The sequence below is a fragment of the Apodemus sylvaticus genome, chromosome 19, assembly GCF_947179515.1.
Source record: "Apodemus sylvaticus chromosome 19, mApoSyl1.1, whole genome shotgun sequence".
NCBI classification, from domain to species: domain Eukaryota; kingdom Metazoa; phylum Chordata; class Mammalia; order Rodentia; family Muridae; genus Apodemus; species Apodemus sylvaticus.
The window spans coordinates 5000423-5028385 of record NC_067490.1 but is presented as its reverse complement, the minus strand read 5'-3'; the positions used below and the strand labels follow the sequence as shown (position 1 = coordinate 5028385).

At 50.8% G+C, this 27963-nt stretch overlaps 1 protein-coding gene and 1 long non-coding RNA gene across 7 annotated transcripts in view; one reads left to right on the top strand and one right to left on the bottom strand.

The window, feature by feature from the left end:
- The window catches only part of Anks1a (ankyrin repeat and sterile alpha motif domain containing 1A), a 156379-nt gene that overhangs the window by 122842 nt on the left and 5574 nt on the right, over window positions 1-27963 (bottom strand). The gene's annotated exons all lie outside the window — the stretch shown is intronic.
- Window positions 12277-13909, top strand: LOC127669101 (uncharacterized). Of its 2 annotated transcripts, none has more exons than XR_007974296.1 (3): window positions 12277-12938; window positions 13429-13530; window positions 13697-13909. It is a non-coding gene; the product is annotated as an uncharacterized LOC127669101 (long non-coding RNA). The 2 variants fall into 2 exon arrangements; XR_007974295.1 differs by lacking the exon at window positions 12277-12938 and adding an exon at window positions 13282-13377.

Genomic DNA, 27963 nt, shown 5'->3' with positions numbered 1-27963 from the left:
AGCAAGGAAGGTAACCAGCTCACTGCAGATGGCACAGTGCAGGGCAGGGGCACAAGTGTGCCCCTCAGAGAGGTGGCTGTGAAGACCAGATGACCGAGGGATGGTGTGTGGGGTGGGGCACAACACAGTGAGTAAAAAAACAAGGGCCAGGGTTTGTTCTAAAGTCATAATAACCGTGAGGCCGACTTGCGCCCAGGCTCCCTGTTGCGAGAGCACACTTCCCAAACTGCCCAGGCTAAGGCCTCTCCAGAGGACACTAGGGTGCTCCCTTATCACACTGCTACAGCTCGGCTGTGACGGAGTCCTCTTGACAGGCTGACTGCAAGCGTGAAATCCCAGTCCCTCCAATGACTCGCAGAAGGCTCCGCGGCTATAAAACCCTGTTCTCCCTTCACTGTGCCTTGTCCTTCACAGTCTCAAATGCAATGGGCACCAGGGCCCAGCTGCAGCCTGACCAGCAGGCTAGACCTAGGCCAGCTCGGCGGCGGCAGCCTCTGCTCACACGTGGGAGGCTGGCATGCTCCGTCTCTGGAGGTGCAGAGGTTCCAGGCAGGCAAAGCCAGACAGCAGCCACCAGGATGCAGAAGCTGTGACCCAGGCCAGCTTGACAAAGCAGGCCATCTGGATGCACAGGGAGGGAGTGAGCTCTGTCTCCTGCTGCTGTAGTCTAACTACAGCCTGACGAAGCTGGCTCAGATCGGTCATGAGGAACCCAGGAGGAGTTGTTTCTTTCTAATAACTTGCCCCTTCTCTACCCCCCTTGCTTTCTCCTCCCCCCACCCCCACCACCTGCATGTGTGTGTGTGTGTGTGTGTGTGTGTGTGTGTGTGTGTGTCTAGGGCACCTCCAGTCTCCCTGTGCACCATCAGCCCTCACCAGAGCAGCTTAGGTCCCTCGCTCAACCCTTCACTCATCTATCTGGGCTTCATCATCCCTTTGCTGGTCCAGAGCTCAGGAGCCTGGTGTTAAACGGCTCCCTGCTGCGGTTGTCTTGGTCAATGTTGGGATCTACCTGGGGCCTTAACCATGGGAAGCCAGCACTCGACCTCCAGCTCCAGCCCCAGATCTCATTTTAAAACTGAGACACAGTCTCTCTTAAGTTACTCAAGCCAGGGCTGGAGAGATGGATCAGTGGTTAAGAGCATTGACTGCTCTTCCAGAGGTCCTGAGTTCAATTCCCACATGGTGACTTACAACCATCTGTAATGGGGTCTGATCCCTTCTTTTGGTGTGCCTGAAGACAGCTACAGTGTTCTCATATACATAAAATAAATAAATAAATAAATCTTAAAAAGTTACTGGAGCCGGCGGTGAACTCCCGATTCTCTTGCTTAGCCCTTTACGTACCCGAGAAGCAAGCCTGCGTGAACAGGGCAGGCTTGCAAAGGCTCCTTACTGCCTATCTACCAGGGAATTCATGTCCTAGCCTCCAAGGCTTGCACAGGCTCCCTTACTGCCTATCTACCAGGGAATTCATGTCCTAGCCTCCAAGCACACACCCAGCCTAACTTTCTACTACCCTGCCAGTTTCCTGGTGGCTTCTCAGATATATCCAGACCCTTCCCCCACGGGAACCTTGTGCACAGCCCACTTGCTTGGGCACCATCTCCAGATGTCCTCTCTGCCAGCTCCAACAAGGATGCCTTTCCTACCCAAGCACTCCTCCCTCCTGCTCCGCCTCCTCCTGCCCTCAGGCTGAGTGCGCGCATGCACTTATGTGCTGGGGACTGCAGTGCTCATTAACTACTGGGTGCCACTGACCATTCCAAGTGATCTTTGATTATTGGATCCTAATAAGAAATGCATACAATTCTCTCCAAGGAGACAAACTGAGTTCCAGGCTAACTGGCCCAAGGTCACAAAGCAGGGACAACCTGGAGCCAACCCTTAACACTTGTATTTACAGCCTGCTTTGTGTGGCTCCAAGACTGTAAACTGCTCAAGGGTAGGACCCAGCTTACTCCACTCGAAGCCACGCCTAAAAGCAACACAGTGAGAATACTTGGGCGGCAAGGTCAGGCCCCAGTCAGGACTGGTTCTGGTGCCTAGCAGCAGCTCCCACAGCAGCTTTCCTCCTCCTGGGGGCCATGGGAAGGGCCGAGTACCATGGCAACCAGGCTGGGGAAAGTCAGAGCACCCTTTAAATGACACCAGACTGTTGTGAGCATCCACAGGAGGAGGAGTGGACACACCTCATGTACACGACAGGACACACAGCCCAGGCCCCAGGGCTCTGGGCTCTCAATTACCAAGTACTTGTTTCAAGGAATGAAAGCAGCTGAGCAGAGGGGGTCCCGGCCCTGAAAAGGTTCTTTGTGTTTGTGGAAACGCCCTGACTCAAGGCAGTAGGAAGGCGGTGTTCTCCAGGCCTCAGAAGATGCTGTGGTGTCTCATTCTCATCCCAGGCCTTACGCTAAGACAGGGTTAGTCCTGCCTTGAATTGTGGTTGGTTTTTTTAAATATGCAAACAAGCTGGTGTGTTGGCTGGTGTGTAGCCTTTAATCCCAGCCCGTGAAGACAGAAGCAGTTGGAACTCTACAGAACTCAGAGGCCAGCCTGGGCTACAAAGCAAGCTGTCAAACAGCCAAGGCTACACAGATATACCCTGTCCAAAAGAACCAAATAAAATAAAAATATACAATCAGAAGGTCTGTGTGGTGCTTGGGGAGGGTGTGGGGGGAAAGGTGTGGGTGTGTAGTCAGGAGGATTGAGAGGTGAGGATCACCCAGCAATGTTTGGAAAAAGAAGAAAAAGAAAGCAAGCCAGGTAGTGGTGGCCCACGCCTTTAATCCCAGCACTTGGGAGGCAGAGGCAGGAGGATTTCTGAGTTTGAGGCCAGCCTGGTCTACAGAGTGAGTTCCAGGACAACCAGGGCTACACAGAGAAATCCTGTCAAAAAGAAGAGAAAAGAAAAGAAAAGAAAAGAAAAGAAAAGAAAAGAAAAGAAAAGAAAAGAAAGAGAAAAGAAAAAGGAAAGAAAAGAAAAGAAAGGAAAGGAAAAGAAAAGAAAAGAAAGACAGACAGAGAGACTCTAATGCAATTAGAAAATGTAGTGATGTTAACAGGCTGGAGCCCTAGTGATTCATGGCTAAAAAGCAGACTTTCTGCTACTATGACTAACTAGCATAGCCTGCTACTTTAAAGCCAGATAGTCACAGTAAACCCTGGTTCCTAGTCGCTAGTGTTTTCTTATTTGAAACATTCAGAAGAAAACATGTTTTGCCCAACAGTGTATTCTGACAGAAAGTCTGACACAAACTCGCCTTTGTGTGTCCTCTGTGCTCTGGGATAAGGCACAGATAAGGCAAGATTAACTATTTTTAACTTTGGGAAAGAAGTCACTAAAATAGATATTTCTGGGCTCTCTCGCGCTCTTTCTTACCCCCGTGCCCATTCTGGCTGACTGTCCACATCCTGTCACACCGCAGTCCGCTGTCTGTGTCCCTGACACACTGCAGCTGCAGGAACCAGGCCCTAGCCACAGTGTGCCTACAGAAAGCAGCAGTCCCTCCAAAGATCATGGCTGACGTCCGTATGGCTCCCAAGGAGAGGCTGGGATAGCAGTTGTAGGAAGAGGGGACAAGTTAGCGCCAGGTCCTCAGCAATGGCAGAGTGCCATAAAGCAGGCTCCCGGCAGAGCCCCCAGCCCCCAGCCCCCAGGCTAGAACTGCAGCATGGCCTCCAGGCCTGTGCAATCTCTGGGGTAGAGGGGTCAGTCCTGGGGATCATGTAAACAAGGCAGGTCTTGAACTCGTGGCTGTCCAGTCTCTAATCTCCAAAGTGCCACCTACTTCACAGACATCGCCCCAGGCAGGCAGTTAGCACCCAGCTCAGGAACTCCTAAGGGCAGACCGCAGACTGAGTAAAGCCTGGCACGGCAGGCGGGCAGGTGGACTGAGTGTTGTTTCAAATGCTCTGTGCATCTTCAAAAACTGCCCTGATTGTTTGGGGGGCAGGGAGACGGGGTGGGGATGGGTGGGCACCAGGAAAACACTTCTAACCTCCTAGTTGTGAGTGGGTGAGCAGATCCACTCTTTAGCAGCGGTTTAGTCAGGGAGGACCAGCACGGCCTACAGCTGCCCAAAGCCTTCCAGCACACAGCGGAGGACAGTCCACCAGGCCCAAGGAAAAGCTGTAGCCAAGACACAGATGCTACATACTTCAAGAACTGGCTAAACTTGGACAGGAAGCGCAAACAGGAAATAACAATGGAACATCATGAATGCCGTGATGAGAGACAGAAGCCAGGCTCCGGGTAACAGGGAAAGGCCTCGCACGCAGGACAGGAAGACCTCCGGGAAGCACTGACACAGAGGGCATCGTTCTGCAACTATTACCAGAAGCTGCTGTGTGCTGTGGACCCCGGCACCTGACTCAGCGCCATGCTAGTGGGGTCTTGCCACTTTGTAAATGAAGCAGGCTTCAGGGCCACCCCAAGGACTAAATGCCCTATAACTGCTAAGCTAGGATTTGAACTGGCATGGCTTGAAGTTGGGAGCTGGCACAGAAAATGCCGGGTACAGAAGGCACCTCTGTTAGTGAAGTCACCTGCAGCAGCCCACGCACAGCGAGCAGTGAGCTCAGAAGAGCAGTCAACCAGACTGCAGAAGCCCAACACATCAGGGAGGCAGGCCGTGGTCCCAGAGGAGGAGCCCCAAGTCAGGGCTTCATTTCCTGTCAGAAGTAGTGGTCCGCAGGGGACCTTCACTGGAGCCGAACTCCCAAGCCTTCCACAAAGGACCCGGAGCCATATGCTTTACCAGCTACGACCGAGTCGTAGACTTAACTTTCTCCTCCTTCTTTACTGAGCTGCTGAGGATGGAAGCCAGGTTCCCACTGAACTACATCTGCACCCCGGGAATCCACTATTAAAAACAGTATATAAACTTCAATACGTCGAAGCGACCGTCAGCCCCGCAGTCAGAGGGCTAGCTTTGTGGTCATCTGTATAAAGGGCACAGTCTCATTTACTGTTGTTCTTCGACGACTGACTGGACTGCAGAATTCAGCCAGCCTCAGCCCTCTCGGGAAACCATGTTTTATGGGACGGCCTCTGTGAAAGCTTCTTGCTGCGTTCTCTTCCCCCTAAGTCTCTCCAAAGGCGCACTGGGATGGGGTGGGGGTGGGGGCGGGTGGCAGCCATATTAGCCCAGTGTCTTCTCCCCAGCACAGCACAGCTGTTAGGTTTAAAGGTAACCCTAACGTTTAGCAAGCGCTAGCCTCCACTAGCCTAGGCAGGCTCTGCTAGAAACCCTGCCAAATGAGGTCCTTAGCTCCTCACACCACTGCATAGGCAGACTCACTGGGGAGGGCGCTGAGGCAGTGTTGTAACATTCTCTGCTAACAGGGCTTAAGAACCAAAGTCCCAGCCACTAAGCTGCTGTGCTCCCCAAGCAGCACCTGCCCTGTGTGGATCCACAGCCCTGCCTGCTCAGGACGCGACCCCTTCGATTTTCAGTCAGAGGCTCCACTCTGATTTCCTGATGGCCAAGCTCGGGCTCTAGAAGCAGAGAACTGGCATGACCTTAGGGATGCAGTGAGGTAGGAAAAGAGACCGGAAGGGCTTTTCTGGAGAGTGCCTGAGGTGGGAATGAGAGGGAAGGCCAGGCTAGTAAGTGTGCGCAAGGACAGAGCAGAGCCTCCCCCCCCAGGTCCACAGCTCCCCCCCAGGCCCACAGTCCCACAGCTTCCCCACCCCCCACCCCCCCACCAGGCCCACAGTCCCACAGCTTCCTCCCCAGGCCCACAGTCCCATAGCTCCTCCCCCAGGCCCACAGGCCCACAGCTCCCCCTCCCAGGCCCATAGTCCCACAGCCCCCCCCCCCAGGCCCACAGTCCCACAGATTACCCCCCCCCAGGCCTACAGTCCCACAGATACCCCCCCAGGCCTACAGTCCCACAGATACCCCCCCAGGCCTACAGTCCCACAGATACCCCCCTAGGTCCACAGGCCCACAGAACCCCCCCCCCCCAGTCCCACAGTCCCACAGTTGCTCGGCAGCCCCTAGGGCTCAGTGTTTTCTATACAGGGCAGCTGTGGCCAGCCAGGCCAAGACCCTCCTAGCCTTAGAGGAGAGGCCAGACCAGAAACAGGGCCACAGGCTACACATGCACTCAGTATTAACAAGTCCCTCCGGGCGATAGTGGTGTGCGCCTTTAATCCCAGCACTTGGGAGGCAGAGGCAGGCGAATCTCTGAGTTCCAGGCCAGCCTGGTCTACAGAGTGAGTTCCAAGACAGCCAGGGCTATACAGAGAAACCCTGTCTCTAAAAAACCAAACCAAAACAAAACAAAAAAAGAAGTCCCTTCCTCTCCACCCCACAGAAGAAAAGCAAAGAACTCACCAAGCCCCTTATGCCACGTGTTGTGGTTCACACCTTGGCAGGAGCAGGAAGCAGACACATGTAGCCTAACAAAAGTTCTACTTTACTATGCTGAGGGTCATCACACAAGGTTCACACTCTAAATGCCTAACTATGGTCCTACACCTGGCTCCCCAAGGCTGCTCACCTGTGTGATGTATCTTAGCTAAGGGTCAGGTCCAGCCTCTAACAGAAGTCTCTGATTTAATGGTCAGGATCCTGGGGGAGACTCTTCAGCCACAGGACAAATCAAGATGGCACCTCCGGAGATGTGCGGAGCAGAGCGCTGCTCTTGGTCTCTCCTCATATTCTGTCCAGTGGGCATCGTGGGGTTCTAGGACTGTGTCTGGTAACCTCGAGTAAGTGATGTCAGTGGGTTCTGGGTTTCAGGGGCAGCCCTGGGTGTGGTGGGGTTCCTAAGCTATTTTTACATGTCTAAAAGGCCTTTTTTTTAAACCATGCTCATCACATATCTGAAATCCCACCACTCAGGAAGCTGAGGCGGGGAGATGATTTGTAAATCAGAGGCCAGCCACACAGCAGGTGCTAGATGAGCCTGGGCCAGAGTGAGACACGCAAGAGACAGAGACAGAAAGGGCGGGACGATAGAGCAGGACAGACTGACCAACTAACCAACCAGCCGTCATCTGGTTCCTGCGATAAATATGGGATAAGATTGGACAGCCTAGCGTTTGCAATGCAAATTCTTCTCACTCTTCCCACAAAACTGTAATTCTCTCCACTGGGTGGTTAGAGGGATTCCAACAGGTCCTGTGGGACTCAGGGTGGGGCAGCACAGTTCAGAAGGCTTTGAAGAAAAGAGATTACCAACATAAAAAGTGCAGGAAAGAAAGAGAGGAGAATGCCTCCCCCAGGCGAGGGCCAGCCACCAGCACACCACACCACACCACACCACACACACACCACACACACACACACTCCACAACCCCAGCCTCCCACCCGTCTGGCCCAGCGCCTCTGTCCTTCCACACCTGGACAGGGAAAGCTGCCATCTGGCTGCTGACATTGCTACTGGAAGCCCTCTCCCCTCTCCTCCCCTCCCCTCCCCAGCTCTTGCCCCGTCAGCTTACACTGGTGCTACAGAGACTACATAAATGCGGAAGGTGGTGGTGGTGGGCACCGTGTGGTTGTCCTGGCTAATTTGATGTTAACTTGACACAGGCTAAAGTCATCTTGAGAGGATGGAACCTCAATTAAGAATGACTGCATAAGATCAGGTTGTTGGCAAGTCTGTGGGTGTTTTCTTAATTAGTAATTGATGGGGAAGGACCCAGGCCACTGTGGGTGGTACTATCCCTGGGCTGGTGGTTGTGAGTTCTATAGGCAAGACGTGAGGAGCAAGCCAGTAAGCAGCACCCTCCATGGTCTCTACGTCAGCTCCTGCCTCCGGGTTCCTGCCTTGCTTGAGCTCCTGCCCTGACTTCCTTGGATGAACTGTGTAGAGAAGGTATAAGTTGCTCTGGTCAGAGTGTTTCATCACAGAAGCCCTAAGACAGTGAGGTTCCAAAACACAGATGTCCGCTGGAAGGACCTGCATCTATCTGAGAGAAGGAAAGGCCCTCTCCTAAGTGCGAGCCATTTATTCTGACACAACAAGCAAGGTAGGACGACGTCGGTCAGGTGGGGTTACTATAAGGAAATGCCTGAGGCTGCGTGCGTTATAAGGAAGAGATGCTTTCGTTCTTTCCTGGAGGTTCAGGGAAATGGTGCTGGCCATCTGCACAGCTCTTGGAGGTTCAGGGAAATGGTGCTGGCCATCTGCACAGCTCTTGTGAGGACCCAGTGACAGACAGCAACATGGCAGGAATGTGTGGGACAGGATGCCAGGGAGGAGGGCACGGCTCAGTCTCACTGTCTAACAACACACTCTTGAGAGAATCACAGCTTCCCTCAGATGCTGACCACCACCTTTACAAGGCCGAGTATGTCACCCCAGGACAAATCTCCAGCGTGGACTTGACAAACAAATTACACCCAATCACGGCAGGCAGCTGGGGGGTTGGGACCTGAGCGACCCTGAGCTACAAGCCCCCTCTGGGTAGTGTGGATGCTGTGGCTGCCTCAAAGAGCAGGAGCTGTTAGTTCAGAACAAGTGATCGATCGATCCGGTGTGCAGGGGAGGGTCCAGGACACACCAAACACCCTAAGGAAATTCCTCAAATCTCTAGAGTTAAAGGATGTGGGATCTTCTGCCTTTATTTTTATGTAGTGCAATTCCCAAATGAATGACACAGAGCTACAAACCCGACGCAGATGGGGCTCTGAACAGTCAAAATATGTTTATTTTTAAGTTACGTGGGCGCAGAGCATATTTCAGAGCAAAGGAAAACTTTTCCAGTAGACCAAATGAGGAAATGTTTCCTTAAGATGAGACATCTGGAAAACCTGGCAATTCACTTCTTGTTGATGTAAGTTTCTAAGTGTGTGTGTGTGTGTGTGTGTATACTAGAGAACAGTCTTGAAAGTCTTTCTTCTATTGATTCCATTTGCTGTTACTAAGACAGGGTCTCTGTGCTGGAGAGATGGCTCAGTGGTTAAGACTGCTCTTCAGAAGGTCCTGAGTTCAAATCCCAGCAACCACATGGTAGCTCACAACCATCTGTAATGGGATCTGACGACCTCTTCTATGGGGTCTGAAGACAGCTACAGTGTATTCACATATAACAATAAATAAATCTTAAAAAGAAAAAAAAAAGACAGCATCTCCCCTCTTAGCCCAGGCTGGCCTCGACTTGCTGTATAACCAGGGTGGCCCTAGACTCACACTAGCCCCACACTCTGCAATCCAGAGGGCTACAGTGGAGGCAGCGCTGTGCAGCACATTTTTGAGCCAGGGTCTCTCACTGTAGGCTGGCAGGCCAGCAAGCTCCCAGAATCCTGTTTGTGCCTCCTCATATCACACCATACGCAGCTTTTCTTCTATTGGGTGAGAGATCTGAACCCAGGCCCTCCCTTCACGCAGTGAGGCATCTCGCAGGCCCCACAGAACACCCAGTCTGAGGCACAGGGGAAGCAATCTCAGTCCACAGGATTTACTTCCCAGTGTGATTCAGCAATCTTTACTAAGAAGCACGCTCTGGGTCTTTATGAGCTGGAAGCCAGCCTGGTCTACAGAGTGAGTTCTGGGACAGCCAGAGCTACACAGAGAGACCTTCTCTTGAAAAAACAAACAAGAAAACTAAGCTAAAAGCAGGCTGGTAGGCTGGTGGGGGGCGCAGCAGATCCAAGTGTGTGCTGTCACACCTGGGAACTGGGTTTGGTCCTTGGGACCCACACGGAGGAAGAAATGACTCCTGAACATTCTCCCTTGACCTCCATCTGTATGCCACGGTATGTATGTGTCCATATACAATACATACATTAATTTTTTTTAATACACTGTGAAGCCGGCAGTGGTGGCACACTTCCGGCACTCAGGAGGCAGAAGTTGGCGGATCTCTCTGATTTCAAGGCCCGCCTCATCTGCAAAGTGAGTTAGTTGTAGGACAGTCAGGGCTATACAGGGCTATACAAAAAGAAACCCTGTCTCAAAAAACAAAACAAAGCAAACAAAAAGAAATTAAACAAATAAACCAACAGCCTGCTGCCTCACCCACCCCTCAGCACTCTGTGTCCCTTCCCTCACACAGATTCCCCCGGGGTTCTTCCCCTAGATTCCTTCCTCACAGGCTTTCCTAGGCTCCCGGATGAGAACCAAATGAGACAGGGATGACTGGCTCAGCCTCTGGGTGGACCCCGAGCTAAACAGAGGGAGGATAGAGTTCAGAGTCCAAGTACAGGCTTGCCCACCTCAGGACAAAAGGCACAGCAAGCTCCCTTTTCCTTCATCATATTTCCTTGTGCGAACGCAGTGGGGGCAGAGATCGATGCTGGACATCTTCCTAAACTCATCACCTATTGCTTTTGAGGAAGGATCATTTTCTTAACTTGGAGCCACCAATCCCCCTGGACTAGCTGGCTAGTGAGAGATGTAGACTGTCTCTGCCTCTGCGTCCCCCGTGCTGAGGTTACAGATTAAAGTCGCCATGCCCAGCTTCAACACGGCTGCTGAGGGTCTGAACTTGGGTCCTATACTTTCCCAGCAAGCACGTCAGCAAATGAGCCACCTCCCACTCTCCTTCCATTTCTATGGTTTCATCCATCAAGCTAAACAAAAAGGAAGAAATAAAAAAACTCTCTGGAAATCTTGTGTATGTAAGGGACACAGCCCTGGAATCCCAGAGCTTGGGAGGGTGACGGCAGGAGAGTTAAGGCCTGCCCAGGCTACTCAGCAAGACCCAGCCTAAAAAACAGAACGAAAGAACAAAAGAAAGGAAGAAAGAGCATTGTACAAGCTAGAAACATTACCAAATCCAGACCTGTGCTGGGGTGCGGACATACATATACACACTCACACACACACACACACACACACACTGCCTGAAGACATCCTCAGTGTGAAGTGCTTCAGGGGCAGGAACAAAGAGAGCAAACTCATGTCCTTATCATGGCCCTGGAGCCGTGGTCTCCGCTCCCAAAAGCCAAAAGCGGTGACCTTTGATACAGTTCCTCATGCTGTGGTGACCCCCCAGGCTACTGTTTCCATTGCTATTTCATAACTGTACTTTTGCTACAGTTATGAATCGTAATGTGAATGTCTGATATGCAGGGCGTGATATGTGACTCCCAAAGGGGTCACGCCCCACAGGTTGATAGCTACTGCCCTAGAGGGAGACAGACTTCAAAGGATCCCAGAAGGATGTACAGTTAATACTTCCCTCTTCAAACAGAAGGACTCTACATACAAGATGTTACCCAAAAAATTCATTCTAGAGTAAAACGCTGCTCCATTTTACAGCTGAAAAACTGGAAATAAAAGAGCTGACGGGATGGCTGGCTCCGGGAAGCTGCTCGCTGAGCAGGCCTGACAACAGTCGTTCAGTCTCCCGACCGCAGAGAACAGTGGGAAGAAAGCAGAAATCCCACTGTTTTCCTCCGGCTCCCACACTCAGGACCGCCCACCCCGCCATTCATTCACACATAATAATACATAAACCATATGTTAAAAACCAAATACTAAGCGATTTGCCAAAGGCTGTGCAACTAACAGCTCTTACTAGGCAGTATTTCTAAGTCATGTTCTCCACCCTCAGGCAGCTCTGCCCCTCACTGCTGCTCCCAGGAAAACCACCAGGGAGAGACAACCTTATATTGATTCTGTGAGGGACCTGGGATCCTGGGGATGGGCCTTCATCTGGGGCCACCGGGGCAGTGCTAAGGTCTCTTCACCTGAGGGCAGCCTCTTCCTAAAGATCTTAAGAAACTGAGCAGAGCCGTGACAGGGAGAAGTTACTGCACCTGAGGGTAGATGGGTGCAGGAGGAAACGGCAGCTGGCTGTTTGTGAGCCACCTCACAAGTGCTGAGAATCAACTCCGAGTCCTCCGCAGGAACAAGGGCTCCTAACACTCTTAACTGCTCAGCCATCTCTCCAATCCTGAGAATGTTTTTTCCTCTTGGCTTTTCAAGACAGGAGTTGTCTGAGTAGCCCTGGCTGTCTTGCAACTTGCTTTGTAGATCAGGCTGACCTTGAACTCAAGAGATCTGCCTGTGTCTGCCTCCTAAGTGATGGGAATAAAGGACCCTGCTTCCATCACCTGGCTGAGTATTACTTCCGCCCAAGTGCTTGATGGTGATTGTCCCTGTCTGACTCCCAGGACAGGTCCCAACACAAACAAAAATACATTAAAACATCTGAAGAAGGATCGAGTCCCCTCTGCAGAAGCTGGAGGTTTTCATAAAGTACAGGAGAGGAAACCTAACTTTAGTCACATGGTGGGTCCTGTGGACCTCAACAAAAAGACATTACATCCTCAGCCAACGGGCCACAGAAGAAACTTCTCTCTCTCCCCACCAAACACAACAGCCTACTGGTACAAGCCACAGACACACAAAGGTAAGCCAAACAGATACTTAAGCCAAACATAGTGACGCAAGCCTGTAACCTGAGTTCGAGGCCAGCCTGGGACATAGAAGCTCTGTCTCTAAACCAAGCAGGGACTGGGGTTGTGGCTCAGTTAGTGCTATTTGCCTACCACAGACAACACACTTAGTTCAAACTCCACTACCACACAAAACTGGATGCAGTAGTGCTCCCAGCACTCGGGATAAGGGGAAGGGGGATCAGAAGTTCAAAGCCTCCTCGGGAGAGCCGTCTCCCGATGACCACGAGATCCCGACATGCTTGTCATTAAAGGTGTTGGTTTACCACAGCATGGAACTCAGATGGAGCAAGATCAGCTCTGTGACTGCTACTCGCGTAGCATGTCTGTTTCCTTGCAAAGGACAATTCAGTGAATACCCTGAGCAGACGAGGACATGTGCTGCTGCAATGGTGCTTACCATCCTGGTCACGGCCCACAGCCTAGGTGCTCACCAGCCCAGGTGCTCACCATCCCAGGAGCTCACCGTCCTACGTGCTCCACCCCATCCTAGATGCTCCACATCCCAGGAGCTCACCGTCCCAGGTGCTCCACCCCATCCTAGATGCTCCACATCCCAGGAGCTCACCGTCCCAGGTGCTCCACCCCATCCTAGATGCTCCACATCCCAGGAGCTCACTGTCCCAGGTGCTCCACATCCCAGGTGCTCCACCATCCCAGGTGCTCCACCATCCCAGGAGCTCACCGTCCCAGGTGCTCCACCCCATCCTAGATGCTCCACATCCCAGGAGCTCACCATCCCAGGAGCTCACCATCCCAGGTGCTCCACCCCATCCTAGATGCTCCACATCCCAGGAGCTCACCGTCCCAGGTGCTCCACCCCATCCTAGATGCTCCACATCCCAGGAGCTCACCGTCCCAGGTGCTCCACCCCATCCTAGATGCTCCACATCCCAGGAGCTCACCGTCCCAGGTGCTCCACCCCATCCTAGATGCTCCACATCCCAGGAGCTCACCGTCCCAGGTGCTCCACCCCATCCTAGATGCTCCACATCCCAGGAGCTCACCGTCCCAGGTGCTCCACCCCATCATAGATGCTCCACATCCCAGGAGCTCACCATCCCAGGTGCTCCACCCCATCCTAGATGCTCCACATCCCAGGAGCTCACCGTCCCAGGTGCTCCACCCCATCCTAGATGCTCCACATCCCAGGAGCTCACCGTCCCAGGTGCTCCACCCCATCCTAGATGCTCCGCATCCCAGGAGCTCAATGTCCCAGGTGCTCCACATCCCAGGTGCTCCACCATCCCAGGAGCTCACTGTCCCAGGTGCTCCACATCCCAGGTGCTCCACCATCCCAGGTGCTCCACCATCCCAGGAGCTCACCATCCCAGGTGCTCCACCCCATCCTAGATGCTCCACATCCCAGGAGCTCACCGTCCCAGGTGCTCCACCCCATCCTAGATGCTCCACATCCCAGGAGCTCACCGTCCCAGGAACTCACCGTCCCAATGAGCGGCCCACATTCCAGAGTACCCCTTAGCAGACAATACAGATGCCAAAGGCAAGATGTCTCCTGTACCTCAGGGCTTAAGCCTCTACTGGTCTACTGACTTGAGGTGAGGATTCTCAGCCCGGCAAACCACTGCCCTTCATCCTAAACCATCAGGGACTCATGGTGACAGGAAATTTGAGGCTGGAGTGGGGATGTCTGAAGGTGGCTGTCTGGAGAGAACATTCCTTTTCCCGTGAAGGGCGCAGTCTGTCTCTTCATGGCTCCTCACAGTTATGGATATAGGGATCACTAATCACAGAGCCCTAGGAGTTTGTTTTGCCTAATTTCTTTCTTTCTTAAATTCAAGTTAGGTTTTACCTTTTTTTTTTGTATTGTTTTGGTTTTTGCTTTTTTTTGGTTTTTCTCAGAGTTTCTCTGTACAGCCATGGCTGTCCTGGAACTCCCTCAGTAGACCAGGCTGGTCTCAAACTCAGAGATCCGCCTGCCTCTGCCTCCTGAGTGCTGGGATTAAAGGTGTGCGCCACCACACCTGGCTTGACCTTTTTTTTTATTGTGTGTGTGGGTAGGAGATGCTACCTCACAGAAGCCACAGGCATCAGGTCCCATGGAGCTGGAGTTCCTGGTGGTGGTGACACAAGGGTACTGGGAACTGAACCCAGGGCCTCTGCAAGAGCAGTGAGCGCTCTGTACCAAGCCTCTGCTCCAGCCCCTAGCTGTGCCTTTGCTAGACATCCTCAGTGCCTCCTGTATGGCCCTGATGAGAGACAGCTTAGCATCAGGGTGGAAGCCACTCAGGTTGGGTGTCACCCCACGCCCACCTCCCACCCTGTTGTTGGTGTGTGTGTGTGTGTGTGTGAGGAAGGAGCTGTTTCCGCAAAGCTCAGACCAAAGAAAGAGTAGCTATGAGCCTCGTGAAACCCTTGGCATCTGCGCTAAGCTGAGCATCCGCACGCTAAGCTGTTTCACAGGAAATGCTGACTGGGCTTTTGCACGTCTCAATGAACAAATAACTGTGTCAAGTCCCGATGGCAAAGGAAGGCTGGCCTCTTCTAACTCCCACTTGGCCCAGGGGCTCACAGGGCTTCTCTGTTGAACGGTCACTGGAAGATGTAGCTTCTGCCACATGAAGAATAAATAAAACAAGCTATGAGACCGATTCATTTGTATGTTGTTTAAAGTTATCATTAGTCCAGGTGCGGTGAACACACCTCAGCAACTGGGAGATAGAGGCAGGTGGATCTATGAATTGGAGGGCAGCCTGGTCTATAAGGCACGCAATAGTAACACAACTTATCTACGAACTCCATGAGCATCAAGAGGAGGTGTTTGAAAGCAAGAACCGCCCCCTCCAGAAGGAAAGGCTTTTGTCTCAGTTCTGACCCACAGAAGTCAAGCCCTTCCACAGAATCCCACTCTGCAGTTTCACAGCTGAGGCTGTTGTGGGAGAGATGAACTCAGTGCAAACCATCGGCCATAACGTCCGTTCATTCCACCTTCTGAACGACGCACTGGCCTGACCGCTTCATACCTCCATGGGGGGATTTATAATTCTGCAGCCCTACTCCACAAACTCACTTCATTAAAAGCATGGACCGCTCTCTCTGAGGTGCGTGTCCATCATTACCAGTCCCTCCCCATGCCATGAAATGCCTCAGCCTGCCTCCTGCCCAGCAACCACCCGCAGGCTCGGGCCCTGCTCTCAGCTATCCCAATGTGCCCGCTCTTCTGCAGCCTGAGGCAGCTCTGGCTTTCCCTCCTCTGCCTGCACAGCTCCTTGGGCTCAGACGGTGCCAGGCCTTGTCTGTTCCCGGGAAGCTCGGCCGTGGCTTCTGGAAAGCCCTCAGCAGCCCTCCACACAGCACTCATCACAGATGAGCTCATGTGCGTTCTCCCGGCAGATGGTGGGTGGAGAGAGACTTCTTTTCCCTCCGTGACTCCTCTAGCCAGCAAGGTGATCTGGCAGGGGCAAGGCACTTGCTAAATGGAGAGACTGCCAACTGTCCTTTGGCTCCACGGCAGCATAATTCTTCCAACTTCCCCAGAAAGCAGGGCGACTTTTGATGACTTAAATGCACTTAGAAATGTGGGCTGGGGGGCTGGTGAGATGACCCAGCGGTTAAGGACACTGACTGCTCTACCGGAGGTCCTGAGTTCAAATCCCAGCAACCACATGGTGGCTCACAACCATCTGTAATGAGATCTGACGCCCTCTTCTGGTGTGTCTGAAGACAGCTACAGTGTACTCACATAATAATAAGTAAATCTTTAAAAAAAAAAAAATGCCAGGCAGTGGTGGTGTGCGCCTGTAATCCCAGCACTCGGGAGGCAGAGGCAGGCGGATTTCTGAGTTCGAGGCCAACCTGGTCTACAGAGTGAGTTCCAGGACAGCTAAGGCTGTTGTCAGCCCCAGGGGACTGAAGAAGGCTCTAAGCAGCTTTAAGTTTGGCTGCCCAGGACACGGAGTGGGATGCAATGAAAGAGGCATCAGGGGGTGAGTCTCTAGAATTACAAGAGCCGAGGACGGGTGCCCTGCGAGGAATTACAGCATCTGGAAATGTTAGCGTGTGCAGACCCTCCCTCTGCCACCCCACTGTACTACACAAACCTAAGTGCACGGTGGGCAGTAGACATGCTTGTAGAGATTGCCCAGTGCCAGGGGACAGGACAGTAGCTACCCCAGGGAGGGCCCCATGGGCTGGGGTGTTGGCGTGCACATGGAGATGCACAGACACACCGCTAAGAACACACAGAGCTGGGGCTGCAGTGGTCACGCACTCAATTGCACTCTCATTTCTTTTTTGTCAGTTCTGGGAATCAAACCCAGGATCTCACACAGTAGCCAAGTGCTCTGCCTCTGAGCTGCACCCGAGCCAGGAGGCTTGGGGGCTGGAGGGAGGGCTCCGTGTCAAGGGCACTGGCTCTTCTTCCAGAGGACCCACATCTTCCATGAGCTCACTTCATGGTTCACAAACACCTGTAACTCTATTCCCAGGGGCCTGTGTGGGCATCAGGCCACACTGCAGGCAGTGACTCAGCCTGAGCCTGGTGTTTCTGTAAGAGCTCCATTGACACACACGGAGGACGACAGTGTGTAGGGCGGCACACAGAGCACATGCCTCATGCTGTCCCAACAGCACTGAAGAGCTCCTTACTACAACAGTAAAGACTTACCTCAGAAAGTCACTAGGGCCATGATCACTTGACTGCAGTGCATCTTTCCCAGAACCAGGGGACCAAAGAGCTCTCTAGTCCTGCAGAGACTAAATGAGTCTCTGGACTGCTTTAGTTCACTGACTCTTCCGGAGGGCGCCCGGATGGTCCTGTACCAGCCAACCGGCAGCTTCCCTCCTCTCACCATGCAGGAGTATCATGGCGCTGGCCGGACGACATGTCTGTCTGTCCCATTCCGGCCTCTCCATTTTAACCCAGAGCACGCCCCCTCCCTCCTCCAGCCAATCTTCTCAGCTGTCTAGATGCGACAATAGCAGGATTCAAACTCTACTTCAGGAGAGAACATTGCAAGGTGGAGAAAGGTCTTCCAGACTACCCTCAACTGACTGACATCTCCACTCTCCTCGGTACTGACAATTTATCAACAACTCCACTGCTGCACGCCCAGGAGGCGGCTGATCTCCTCCGTGTAAGGATACCAGTCTTCAGGTGCTCTGCTAGGTTCCAGCCTCCTTTAAGCATTTACAAAGCATTTACATCATCAGTTTCGCACAGCCTCTTAGGAGAGCTCTTCCTTTCTGTCCCCTTTCCTCTTTCCTTCCCTTTTCTCTCTCCTTTCCTTTCTTTGGATACTTTAGAGAAAGGGTCTCATGTAACCCAAGCTGGCCTTGAATTCAGTGTAACAAAGATGATTATGAACTCCTGATCCTGCAGCCTCCTATGTAAGTTCTATTATAGACAGCGGAAACAAGACAAAAATTAAGAAAGTTGACTGTATCTTCAACCAGCAAGTGGTAAAGGTGAAAATCCAAACTCAGAGTGACAAAGGTCCATCCCAAGCCAATAGCCAGCACCAGCAGTACGAGGACAACAGGCAGTCTAAGAAATATTACTGGGGGCTGGAGAGAGAGCTCAGCTGCAGGCTGCGGCTCCAGAGAACCCCAGTCGGTTCCCATCACCCACACCAGGGAGCTCACAACTCCAGGGGAGCCGATGTCTCTAGCCTGCTAGGGCACCTACACTCACATGCACATACCCACTGCACACGCACATGTGTAAACACACACACACACACACACACCTACATATAATTTAAAATAGTTTTAGAATAAAGTATTAAAAACTAAAGGAGTTAGTTAGGGGCCACTAAGAGGGGTCTGGAGTAGCAGTTCTCACCCCGAACCACCTTTTCATACGGGACACACATCAGATATCCTGCATGTAAGATATTTCTGTTACAATTCTTAACATTAGCAAAGTTACGGTTATGAAGTAGTAACAAAATAATTTTGTGATTGGAGGTCATGGCCCGAGGAACCGGATTAAAGGGTGGAAGCATTGGGAAAGTTGAGAGCTGGAGGCAAAGATGCTTGGCACACATGACTGGGCATCTGAGTCTGATCCCATAACTCACATCAAGACTGAAGAAAGGATGGATTTCACAAAGCTGTCCTCCGAGCTCCATGCACACACGGTGGCATGCACATCCTCAGACATGCACCATCCACAGACATGCACCATCCACAGACATGCACCATCCACAGACATGCACCATCCACAGACATGCACCATCCACAGACATGCACCACACACAGACATGCACCACACACAGACATGCACCACACACAGACATGCACCATACACAGACATGCACCACACACAGACATGCACCACACACAGACATGCACCACACACAGACATGCACCATACACAGACATGCATATCCACAGACATGCACCATACACAGACATGCACCACACACAGACATGCACCACACACAGACATGCACCACACACAGACATGCACCACACACAGACATGCACCATCCACAGACATGCACCACACACAGACATGCACCACACACAGACATGTACCATCCACAGACATGCACCATACAGAGACATGCACCACACACAGACATGCACCACACACAGACATGCACCATACACAGACATGCACCATACACAGACATGCACCACACACAGACATGCACCATACACAGACATGCACATCCACAGACATGCACCATACACAGACATGCACCACACACAGACATGCATATCCACAGACATGCACCATACACAGACATGCACATCCACAGACATGCACCACACACAGACATGCACCACACGCAGACATGCACCACACACAGACATGCACCACACGCAGACATGCACCATACACAGACATGCACCATACACAGACATGCACCATACACACACAATAATAATGTTTAAAAAGAGGAAATTAGGGGCTGGAGAGATGGCTCAGCGGGTTAAGAGCACCAACTGCTCTTCCAAAGGTCATGAGTTCAAATCCCAGCACCCACATGGTGGCTCACAACCATCCGTAAAGAGATCTGACGTCCTCTTCTGGTGTCTGAAGACAGCTACAGTGTACTTACATATGATAAATAAATAAATATCTTTAAAAAAAGATTTAAAAAATAAAAAAAAAAGAAGAAATTAGTTTGTATGATCTTTCCACAAAAACACCTTGGGGTTTGCTTCTGCACCGCCCTTCCGAGTCTCATGACAGACTCAGAACTCTACATGTATCCCTTTGGAAAATCACAGACATGTTTAAATGACTGTGAAACACTGCTCAAGAACTCAGGTCTTCGTAAGTGTCTGACAATGAGATGAGACGCAGCTAAGGATTTGGACCACAGATGTTATTAACTACAAAGTCGAGAGCCTACGTCATCAGGGTGCAGGGGCTCACAGCCTTACTCCTGGCCTTGGGAGACTAGGGCAGAAGGATTACAAGTTCAAGACCTGTACTACAACATACAGCCAGTTCATGGTCAGGATAAACTACATAGTGTGTGTGTGTCTGTGTGTGTGTGTATGCGCATACACATGTTCGTCTGTCTTTCTCTCATACACAACCACACACAAAAGAGTAATAAAATCAGGCTGATTTTGAGTTAGAGTACATAGTGAGACCCTGTCTCAGTGCTGTGCAACACACACACACAGAAGCAAATGTACATTAGAGAGAGGTAACTGGAATGATGGGACGTAAAAGCAACAATGAGTCTAAGAGCTTGAAGAAGTAAGCCTCTGAGTGCACACAGAGTTCACTCTTTGTTTTTTTTTTTTTTAAAGATTTATTTATTAATGTGAGTACCCTGTAGCTGTCTTCAGATACTCCAGAAGAAGGCGTCAGATCTTACTATAGATGATTGTGAGCCACCATGACGTTGCTGGGATTTGAACTCGGTACCTCTTGGAAGAGCAGTCAGTGCTCTTAACCACTGAGCCATCTCTCCAGCCCCATCGTTCACTCTTATCAATTTAGTCTACATAAAATTTTACCCCCACACAGATACGCGCGCGCGCGCACACACACACACACACAGGTCCCACAAGCTGCACACAATGCACACCTGTAATCCAGCTCTGGGGAGGAGGACAGTAGGGTGTGGGAGGGTCAACCAAGGCTGACTAGGAAGAGCCTATCTGAGAACAAACCCTGGGTCTTCCTCACACTCTTGAAAAGAGAGAAAACTGCTAACCAGAAAGCAAAGCCATAAATCCTGAGCTGCTTACTTAAAAACCTCTTGAAAGTCTGCACTGTGCCTGGTAACGACGACGGAGAATGAACAGCTGCAGCGGGACTAGCCGGGAACGAGTCTCCAGCTGGGGCTTCTATGGACAATTATGGAGAAAGCAAAGATTACAAGTGACAAATCCAGACACTCTGCCAATTTCCACATCTGAGCTGTTCTTATTGCTAGGTAAAGTAATAGAGCGCCCCACGACTGCTTGTCACACGGGGCCCAGGGGCTGCTTCCGAGCCACCGGTGCACTCTGTTCCAGGAGCCATGAGCACCACACGGTGGACCCTAAAGATGGCGGGGACGGGGGCTGCGACACTAGGCATGTTGCTTGGCCTCTTCGAATGTCATCGGTAAGACGGACGCCAACTTTCTCGTTGACGGATTGAAGATTAAAACACATGGGATCATGGAGAACAGCATTTCCTGTCTCATCACTCAGGCTTTAACTATTAGCCACAGTCAGGTCAGAGTCCCTGACAATCATTTTCCGGGCAGACTAACTATTATTTGAGAAAGCCTGATCTCGCTGTAAAGTGTAAGGAGGGCGGGCGAACTGGAGAGGGGAGTTGCCGGCAGGAGCTGCGCCCAAGCACGCACACAGCAGTGGGCGGCTGCAGGAGCACACGCAGTCAGTCACACGTCTGCACACAGCCCTCAGCCTCTCTCTGTGGTTCAGACTCACAGCCTCGCGCGCAGTGTGGCTACAGCTGTTCACTCATCAAGTCTTCAGCACTCGCACCTTACAGAAGAGCCTGTCTTTTCTCACAGGTAAAGTCCATGACTCCGTGAACTGTCTTGAGGTAGTAAAACGTTTCTGAGAGGCCCATGAGAGGCATCTCCCTCTTCATGAGCTTCATGTTACACAGGCTCTGAAACAACGCTAGCTGGTGCATGCATGCTAGCAGAGGTCTCTTCATCCAAAGTTCCAATACTGCAGAGAAAGAGCCACCGATTAGAAATGAGCTGACCTAATTTTAAGTCCTCAAAGGGCTCCATGGGGATCCTGTGTTCCAGTCTTGGGAAAAAGAAAGAACTCCCAGTTGCTCCGTAACTAAGGGGGAACGCTGAGCCGGCCCATCGACCAGCTCAGAAGCCAGCCCCGCACTTCCCATCAGCTCGCTGTCCGCAGTGGGCCGCACGTGCCCTCACCACAGGGCCGCTACAAAGATAAAATGAATCACTGTTGATGAAATAAGGGGTTGTAAAAGCAACTACTGTAGGAAATTAAAGCCTTAATGAGTTCTCCAAGTGTTCCAACAGGTGCTGGATCCAGAGTTTGGAAGTTACAGGACTCCTGGCTCCGCTGTCCCCTGTGCGGGCCTGGACTGGAACTCTAACCCCACCTTAGCCTTTTCCTTTATAAAGTGGAAACAACTACTGAGCTCTAAAGGAGAGCAGAACACAGGGCTACTGAGGAAGTATACGGAGTGCACAGGTGACTACACACACACACACACGTTCACACCCACCTGCTGACACAGCTACCCACAGAGTTCAGGAAAACTGACATCCATGCACACTACAGGATAGGCCCGGCTTTGCAGGAGGGCTTGTGAGGCAGAAGGCCACCCAGAGGGTGCTCTGCCCGCAGCCCACTGAGAACAAGAGTCAGCACATATAGTTTTCTTCAGGCTGGACCCAGGGACATTGATGGTGATGGCTGGGGACAAAGCCAGGCCTGGGCTCCTCTCCAGGCCGAGCGGAAAGTTAAGGCCATGAGTGGTGGCGCACAGTGGAGTCCAGCATTCAGGGAAGCAGGAGGAACAGTTCAAAGTCCTCAGCAGCACAGCAGGCTCAAGCCGGGCCAGAAGACCATCTCTCAACAAAAGCAAAAATGCAGTCTTCTGCCTCCTCGGGTGAGGGGCCTGAGTGACCAGTTCTGTACGCTTGCCTTCTCTATGATTTTTTATAAGCAGGTCTCAACTTTAAATTTAAATAAGCAACTTGAGAAATGGAACGTGTTTAAAGGAGACAGGAGAGGAAACTGCAATGACTGTTTGCTCGGGGAAAGGGATACAAACCATGCTGACGAACACAGCTGAGATGTACGCAGACGGTGCCTGCAGAGGCATTCGCCTCCAGTCAGAGTGTCATCTCCCAACAAGCTGGGCTGTTCTCTACTAGCATTCTGCCCACCTACTCACAAATGAGAGGAACAACTGCATTTTAAGTAATCTTAGAGGGGAGTGGCGCCAGGACTTGAACCCGCAGCCTCAGGCAGGCGAGGCCAGCATTCTATCCCAGAGCTGCATTCCCAGCTGTCTTCTCAGCTGAGAGGTCAGTGGGCCAGGAGACCATCTCTCCAAGGCGCCTGATGACCTGAGTTCTAGTTCTGGGTCAGATGTGGTGGAGAAGAGGCCTACTCTTACGAGTTGTTCTTTGAGTTGGGCACAGTGGGACACACCTTAAATCCTGGCACTCAGGAGGCAGAGGCAGGTGGATCTCTGTGAGTTCGAGGCCAGCTTTGTATACCTAGCAAGTTCTAGGACAGGGAGACCCTGTCTCAAAAGAACAACAACATAATAAGTTTCCTTTGGTCTACAGACACACACACACATACACACACGTAAATACGTTAAAAAATTTAAAATTCTGTTTCTATGTTTGCATAAAGAGGCACCATTCAGAATTATTTTATAAGCAGTCTTAATTTCAGTTGCACATTTATGGGTTTGGCGATGACCGAATACTCAGTTTCCATCTGCCATCTACTGAGTTTACAAATGCTACAAGCATGAGCGCACACAAACCTTATCTCCAGGGACAACTTTGGCTGGCAACCACTAAATATTTAAAAATAGCTAGCAAGGCCAACACAAAATGACAAATGTCATCAGTACAGAGTATGTACTGAAATGTCAGACTGCTCCTCATTAATATGTACAATGGCTTTGCCAATTAAATATATAAACATGGGCAGGGGAAGGGTGGTGGTGGTGGCCCACGGCTCTAATCCCTGCACTCAGGAGGCAGAAGCAGGTGGATCTCTGAGTTCAAGGCCCACCTGGTCTACAGAATTTGTTCCAGGACAGCCAGGGCTACACAAAGAAATCCTGCCTCGAAGAATAAACAAACAAACAAACAAACAAATAAAATATAAATAAATAGAATGCACGAGCTGGAGATGTCTCAGCAGTTAAGGGCACTGGCTGTTCTTCCGGCCTCCATTCCTGACACCCATAGGGTGACTCACAACCATCTGTAATTCCAGTTCTAGGGGCTCTGACACCTTCTTCCGGCCTCCACATACATGCTGTACACAGACATCCATGCAGGCGAAACACCCATACCCATAATAGGTTTTATTTTTAAAAGAATAAAAATAACATCACACAACTAAGAAGAAACTAATACCCCCACGGCAGGTAAGGGGTTAAGTGATGCTTCCTAAATACCATAGATAACACCAAGGCTCTCAAAACAAGGCTGGGGAGTACAGAAAATGATAGGGACACATGTTACTAACAGAATGATGTCATTTCCATTTTTTTTTAAAAAAAAGATTTGTACAGAAAAAAAATCCAAGTATGCACTGCACATTTTTTTTAAATTGTGTGTGTGTGTGTTCTTGTGTTTTGAGATTTTTCTACTTGTTACAAAGGTAAGTGTCTACAATCCCAAAATTTTAAAAAAAGTTTTTAAAAAAAGCAACCAAACGCACACAACTAAACTGTGGGGTCCCCTGAGGGAGTGGTCAACTAGTAAACCACAGACGTGACCTGGGCTGCCACGGAAGTGCTTTGTCCCTGTCTCATTTAATGTGAGCAGACACAGGATCCACCACAGCACAGTGTTCTAGCTCTGCCATAATCCCACTAAAGGGCTCACACCACTCTCCCCAAGTCTGCATTAGGGTTTCTACTGCCGTGATAAACACCACGACCAAAAGCAACCTGGGGAGGAAAGGGTTATCGCAACTCACACTTCCAGGTCACAGGTCATGGTCCATCCTCCAGGGAAGGCAGGGAAAGAACCTGGGGGCAGGAACTGAAGCAGAGGCCCCTGGGATTACTGCCTAAGGTTTGCTCAGTCCGCTTTCATACACAACCCAGGACCACCTGCAGTGAGCTAGCCCTCTCACATTAACCATCAATCAAGAAAATACACCGCGGGCTTGCTAACAGGCCAGTCTGATGGAGTATTTTCTCAGCTGAGGGTCCCTCTTGGCAGATAGCTCTAGTTGACATAAAAACTAGCCAGCACACTCCACAACCCCCGAATGCCATAGATTCCAAACCATAAGCCAGGGATCAAAGACTCAACTCCGCTTTGCTCCTCTGAAGTTTTAAAAGTGAGACTCCTAAGACAGGCGTGCACGTGCACTCCTTTAATCCCACAGGGGAGGCAGAGGCAGTCAGAGCTTTGTGAGTTTGAGGCTAGCCTGGTCTACACAATGAGTTCAGGACATCCGGGGCTACACTGAATGATGTTGTTGAGGGTGGAGGGGTGGGCTGAGATTCATCCATTGTGAAGGAATCAGGAGCTTGTGTTACCAATTACTATCATTTAAAGTGGCAACAGTGAGAGAAAGGCCTTCACAGCAGGCTCGGCAGGCCAGCTCATCAAAGGCAGCAGCCAGTCTGGACCTCTGGACAGACACTCGCTACACATGCCTTGCACATCTTGTTTTGACTCATCTGACGTTAGAGAGATGGAGACCCGTCCAGACTGACTCTACCTCGGAGGATATAAGCTTGAGACGCTTCCTAAACTACCTTCGTCACAAGCTATGACTGATGTCCTGAGCTCCAGGCAGCAACCTGAAGGCAGCTCAGTCCCCTAGGTCACATCCGCCCCAGCGGCTCAGGGACTGCACTGACAGGGCCCGCAGATATAGCTGGCTTTAAGACAGACAACTGGCTTGTTTTAAAAAACTCCTTTTTGATTTGTAAACTAAATGAACTTGATCTATAAATTACTGAGGAAGGATAAATTGGAAGCCTACCGTGTAATTTCTTGTGCTGTTGCCACTAACTCTAACCACACCAGAATCACTGAGGATGTTCTATGGATGCAACATATTACACGATGTAATTTTCTACACCACAGAAAAATCTCCCCATAATCTTCTGGATATCAATGTGGGACGCATTTCCCAGGATGAGCTAAAAGGAATCGCTTGTTCCTTCCTACCGGGCGGGCAGCGTGGCTTCCAAGAACAAGCCTTCTGCTGTCTACTTTTGGGGTTCCCTTGGTGTCTGTGCCCTTCAGATCCCGGTATTTACTTTCCTACCAAAGACAGGGGCAGAAATTACCTGGACTTCCCAAATTTACAGCTGTTTGGGGTTAAACAAACTAAGAAAGCTGACTGATGGGGGTTTTCTGGAGAAAAAAAACTTTGTATCTACTTGATTTCTACTTTGTATCTGTGGCCTGCCAGGCCCATGCGGGATTTGGATCTTTGCTAGAAGAAAACATCATCTAGAGAGCAGAACTTTTTTTTTCTGCTGGCCTTGGTTCCTGACTTCTGACAGTGAACAGCCCGAGGCTGGCCAGACACAAGTCGGAAGTTCTTCCGCCCTCTACAACTAAGGCGGTGAAAACAGAACTCAGCTGGAGAATGTGGAGAGACGGAATGTGTCTCTCTCTCTCTCTCTCTCTCTCTCTCTCTCTCTCTCTCCCTCCCTCCCTCCCTCCCTCCCCCCCCCCTCTCTCTCTCTCTCTGAAAACATAATTCTGCTATGCTTACTATCCTATTTAGCTGACGTGCGGCATTCCCAGCCAGGCCATGCTGGCTTTATCTCAGTGCTTGGGAGGTAGAGGCAGGTGGATCTCTGATTGAGGCCAGCCAGGTCTACAGAGTAAGTTCCAGGGCTACAGAGAGAAGCCCTGTCTCAAAGAAAACAAAAACACAAACAAACACCCAATGGCACCCTCTAGGGTTTTTTCCTCCTAGGAAAGCCCCAAGTCAAAGCCTGAGAGGCGGGAGCAAGGCTAGGCCTGAGAGGCGGAGCAATCTCCAGCTCCCTGCTCCCTTCCCAAGCCAGGATCCTAGGTGTAGAGAAACAGAGCACCAGGATTGCTACTTAGTTTTCTTTTTCCTTTGTTGTTTTGAACAAAGTAACCATTCTACTTTGGAGCAAGACACAACTAACAGAAATTCCAAAATCAAGGAAGGGGGTGCCCAGACCACAAAAAACACACTAAAAAAGGTGTCCTAAGAAATTCTTAGGTGGCGCATCCCTTTAATCCCAGCACTCTGGGAGGCAGAGGCAGGTGGATTTCTGAGTTCGAGGCCAGCCTGGTCTACAGAGTGAGTTCCAGGACAGCTAGGGCTATACAGAGAAACCCTGTCTCGAGAAAACCAAATCCAAAAAACTAAAACAAACAAACAAACAACAACAACAACAAAAAACCTAAAAAATTCTTGGACTCGAAAGAAGGCTTAGTCATTATTACGAGCACTGCCTGCTCTTACAGAGAACCTGGGTTCAGTTCCCAGCAGCCACACAGTGGCTCACAACCACCTGTAACTCCAGTCCTGGGGGATGCAGAACCTTCTAGCTGCCACAGGGAAACAGGTGTGCGCAGGTGCCAGTGCAGACACACATGCAGGCAGAACATTCATGTGGAAGTTCTTTAACTTCTGGACTCTAGCTCATGCTCAGTCTGGACTCTGTCACCTGAGTACCTAAAAAGGCTTTCTAAAGGAAGACAGTTTAGTGAGAGATCCTGGGTAGGGGTGGGGTCCTGATTTGTATGGTGGTCTTTGTTTTTATTTGGCGGTCTTTCTTTTGTTTGCTTATGTGTTGACATAGAACAGATACTTACTGGGCAACTACACATCATCATTCCACACTGCCCACTCTGCCACTGTGCAGGGTTTTCCTCTTCCTTAGAATGCTAAAACCATCTCTCCTTGTTTGTTTGCTTCCATCCACAGGACCGCAGAGTGAAAAATGAACTTAAAACCACATCTATGGGCACTGTCTATAGATTCAGACCTCTTCAGCAAGCCTCTGCGGCTTATCCTGAACCGTGACAACGCCTCCTTCCTGCCCAGCACCTCTGGCTGAGTCCTGTGTACCTCCCTTAGCTGTCCCTTCAGCAAACACCAACTCATGACTCAGGACTTACAATTCTGAGCAACTTCCTGATAAGTTTCACGTTCGTTTTCTCTGGCCCTTTGGCCTTTTAACCTAAATCTTACTGTATTCTCAGACATAAAGTGCTTTCCTGCAAATCAGTTGCTTCACTGTAAACCTAAACACAGCCAACTTCGTTACAGAAAACTTTCATGTCTGCTATGTGCTTGGGGCTAAAGGCACTCTAAGTAAAAAAGTTGAAAGGTGTCTTATCCCTGGCTCTCAAGCTGGAGTGTGCATCCATAGAACAGAAAATGCACCTGCACCACAGAGTATAATCTGTGCAGTGCCGGTTCTCCACAGCACTGAACACCCTGGAGAGCT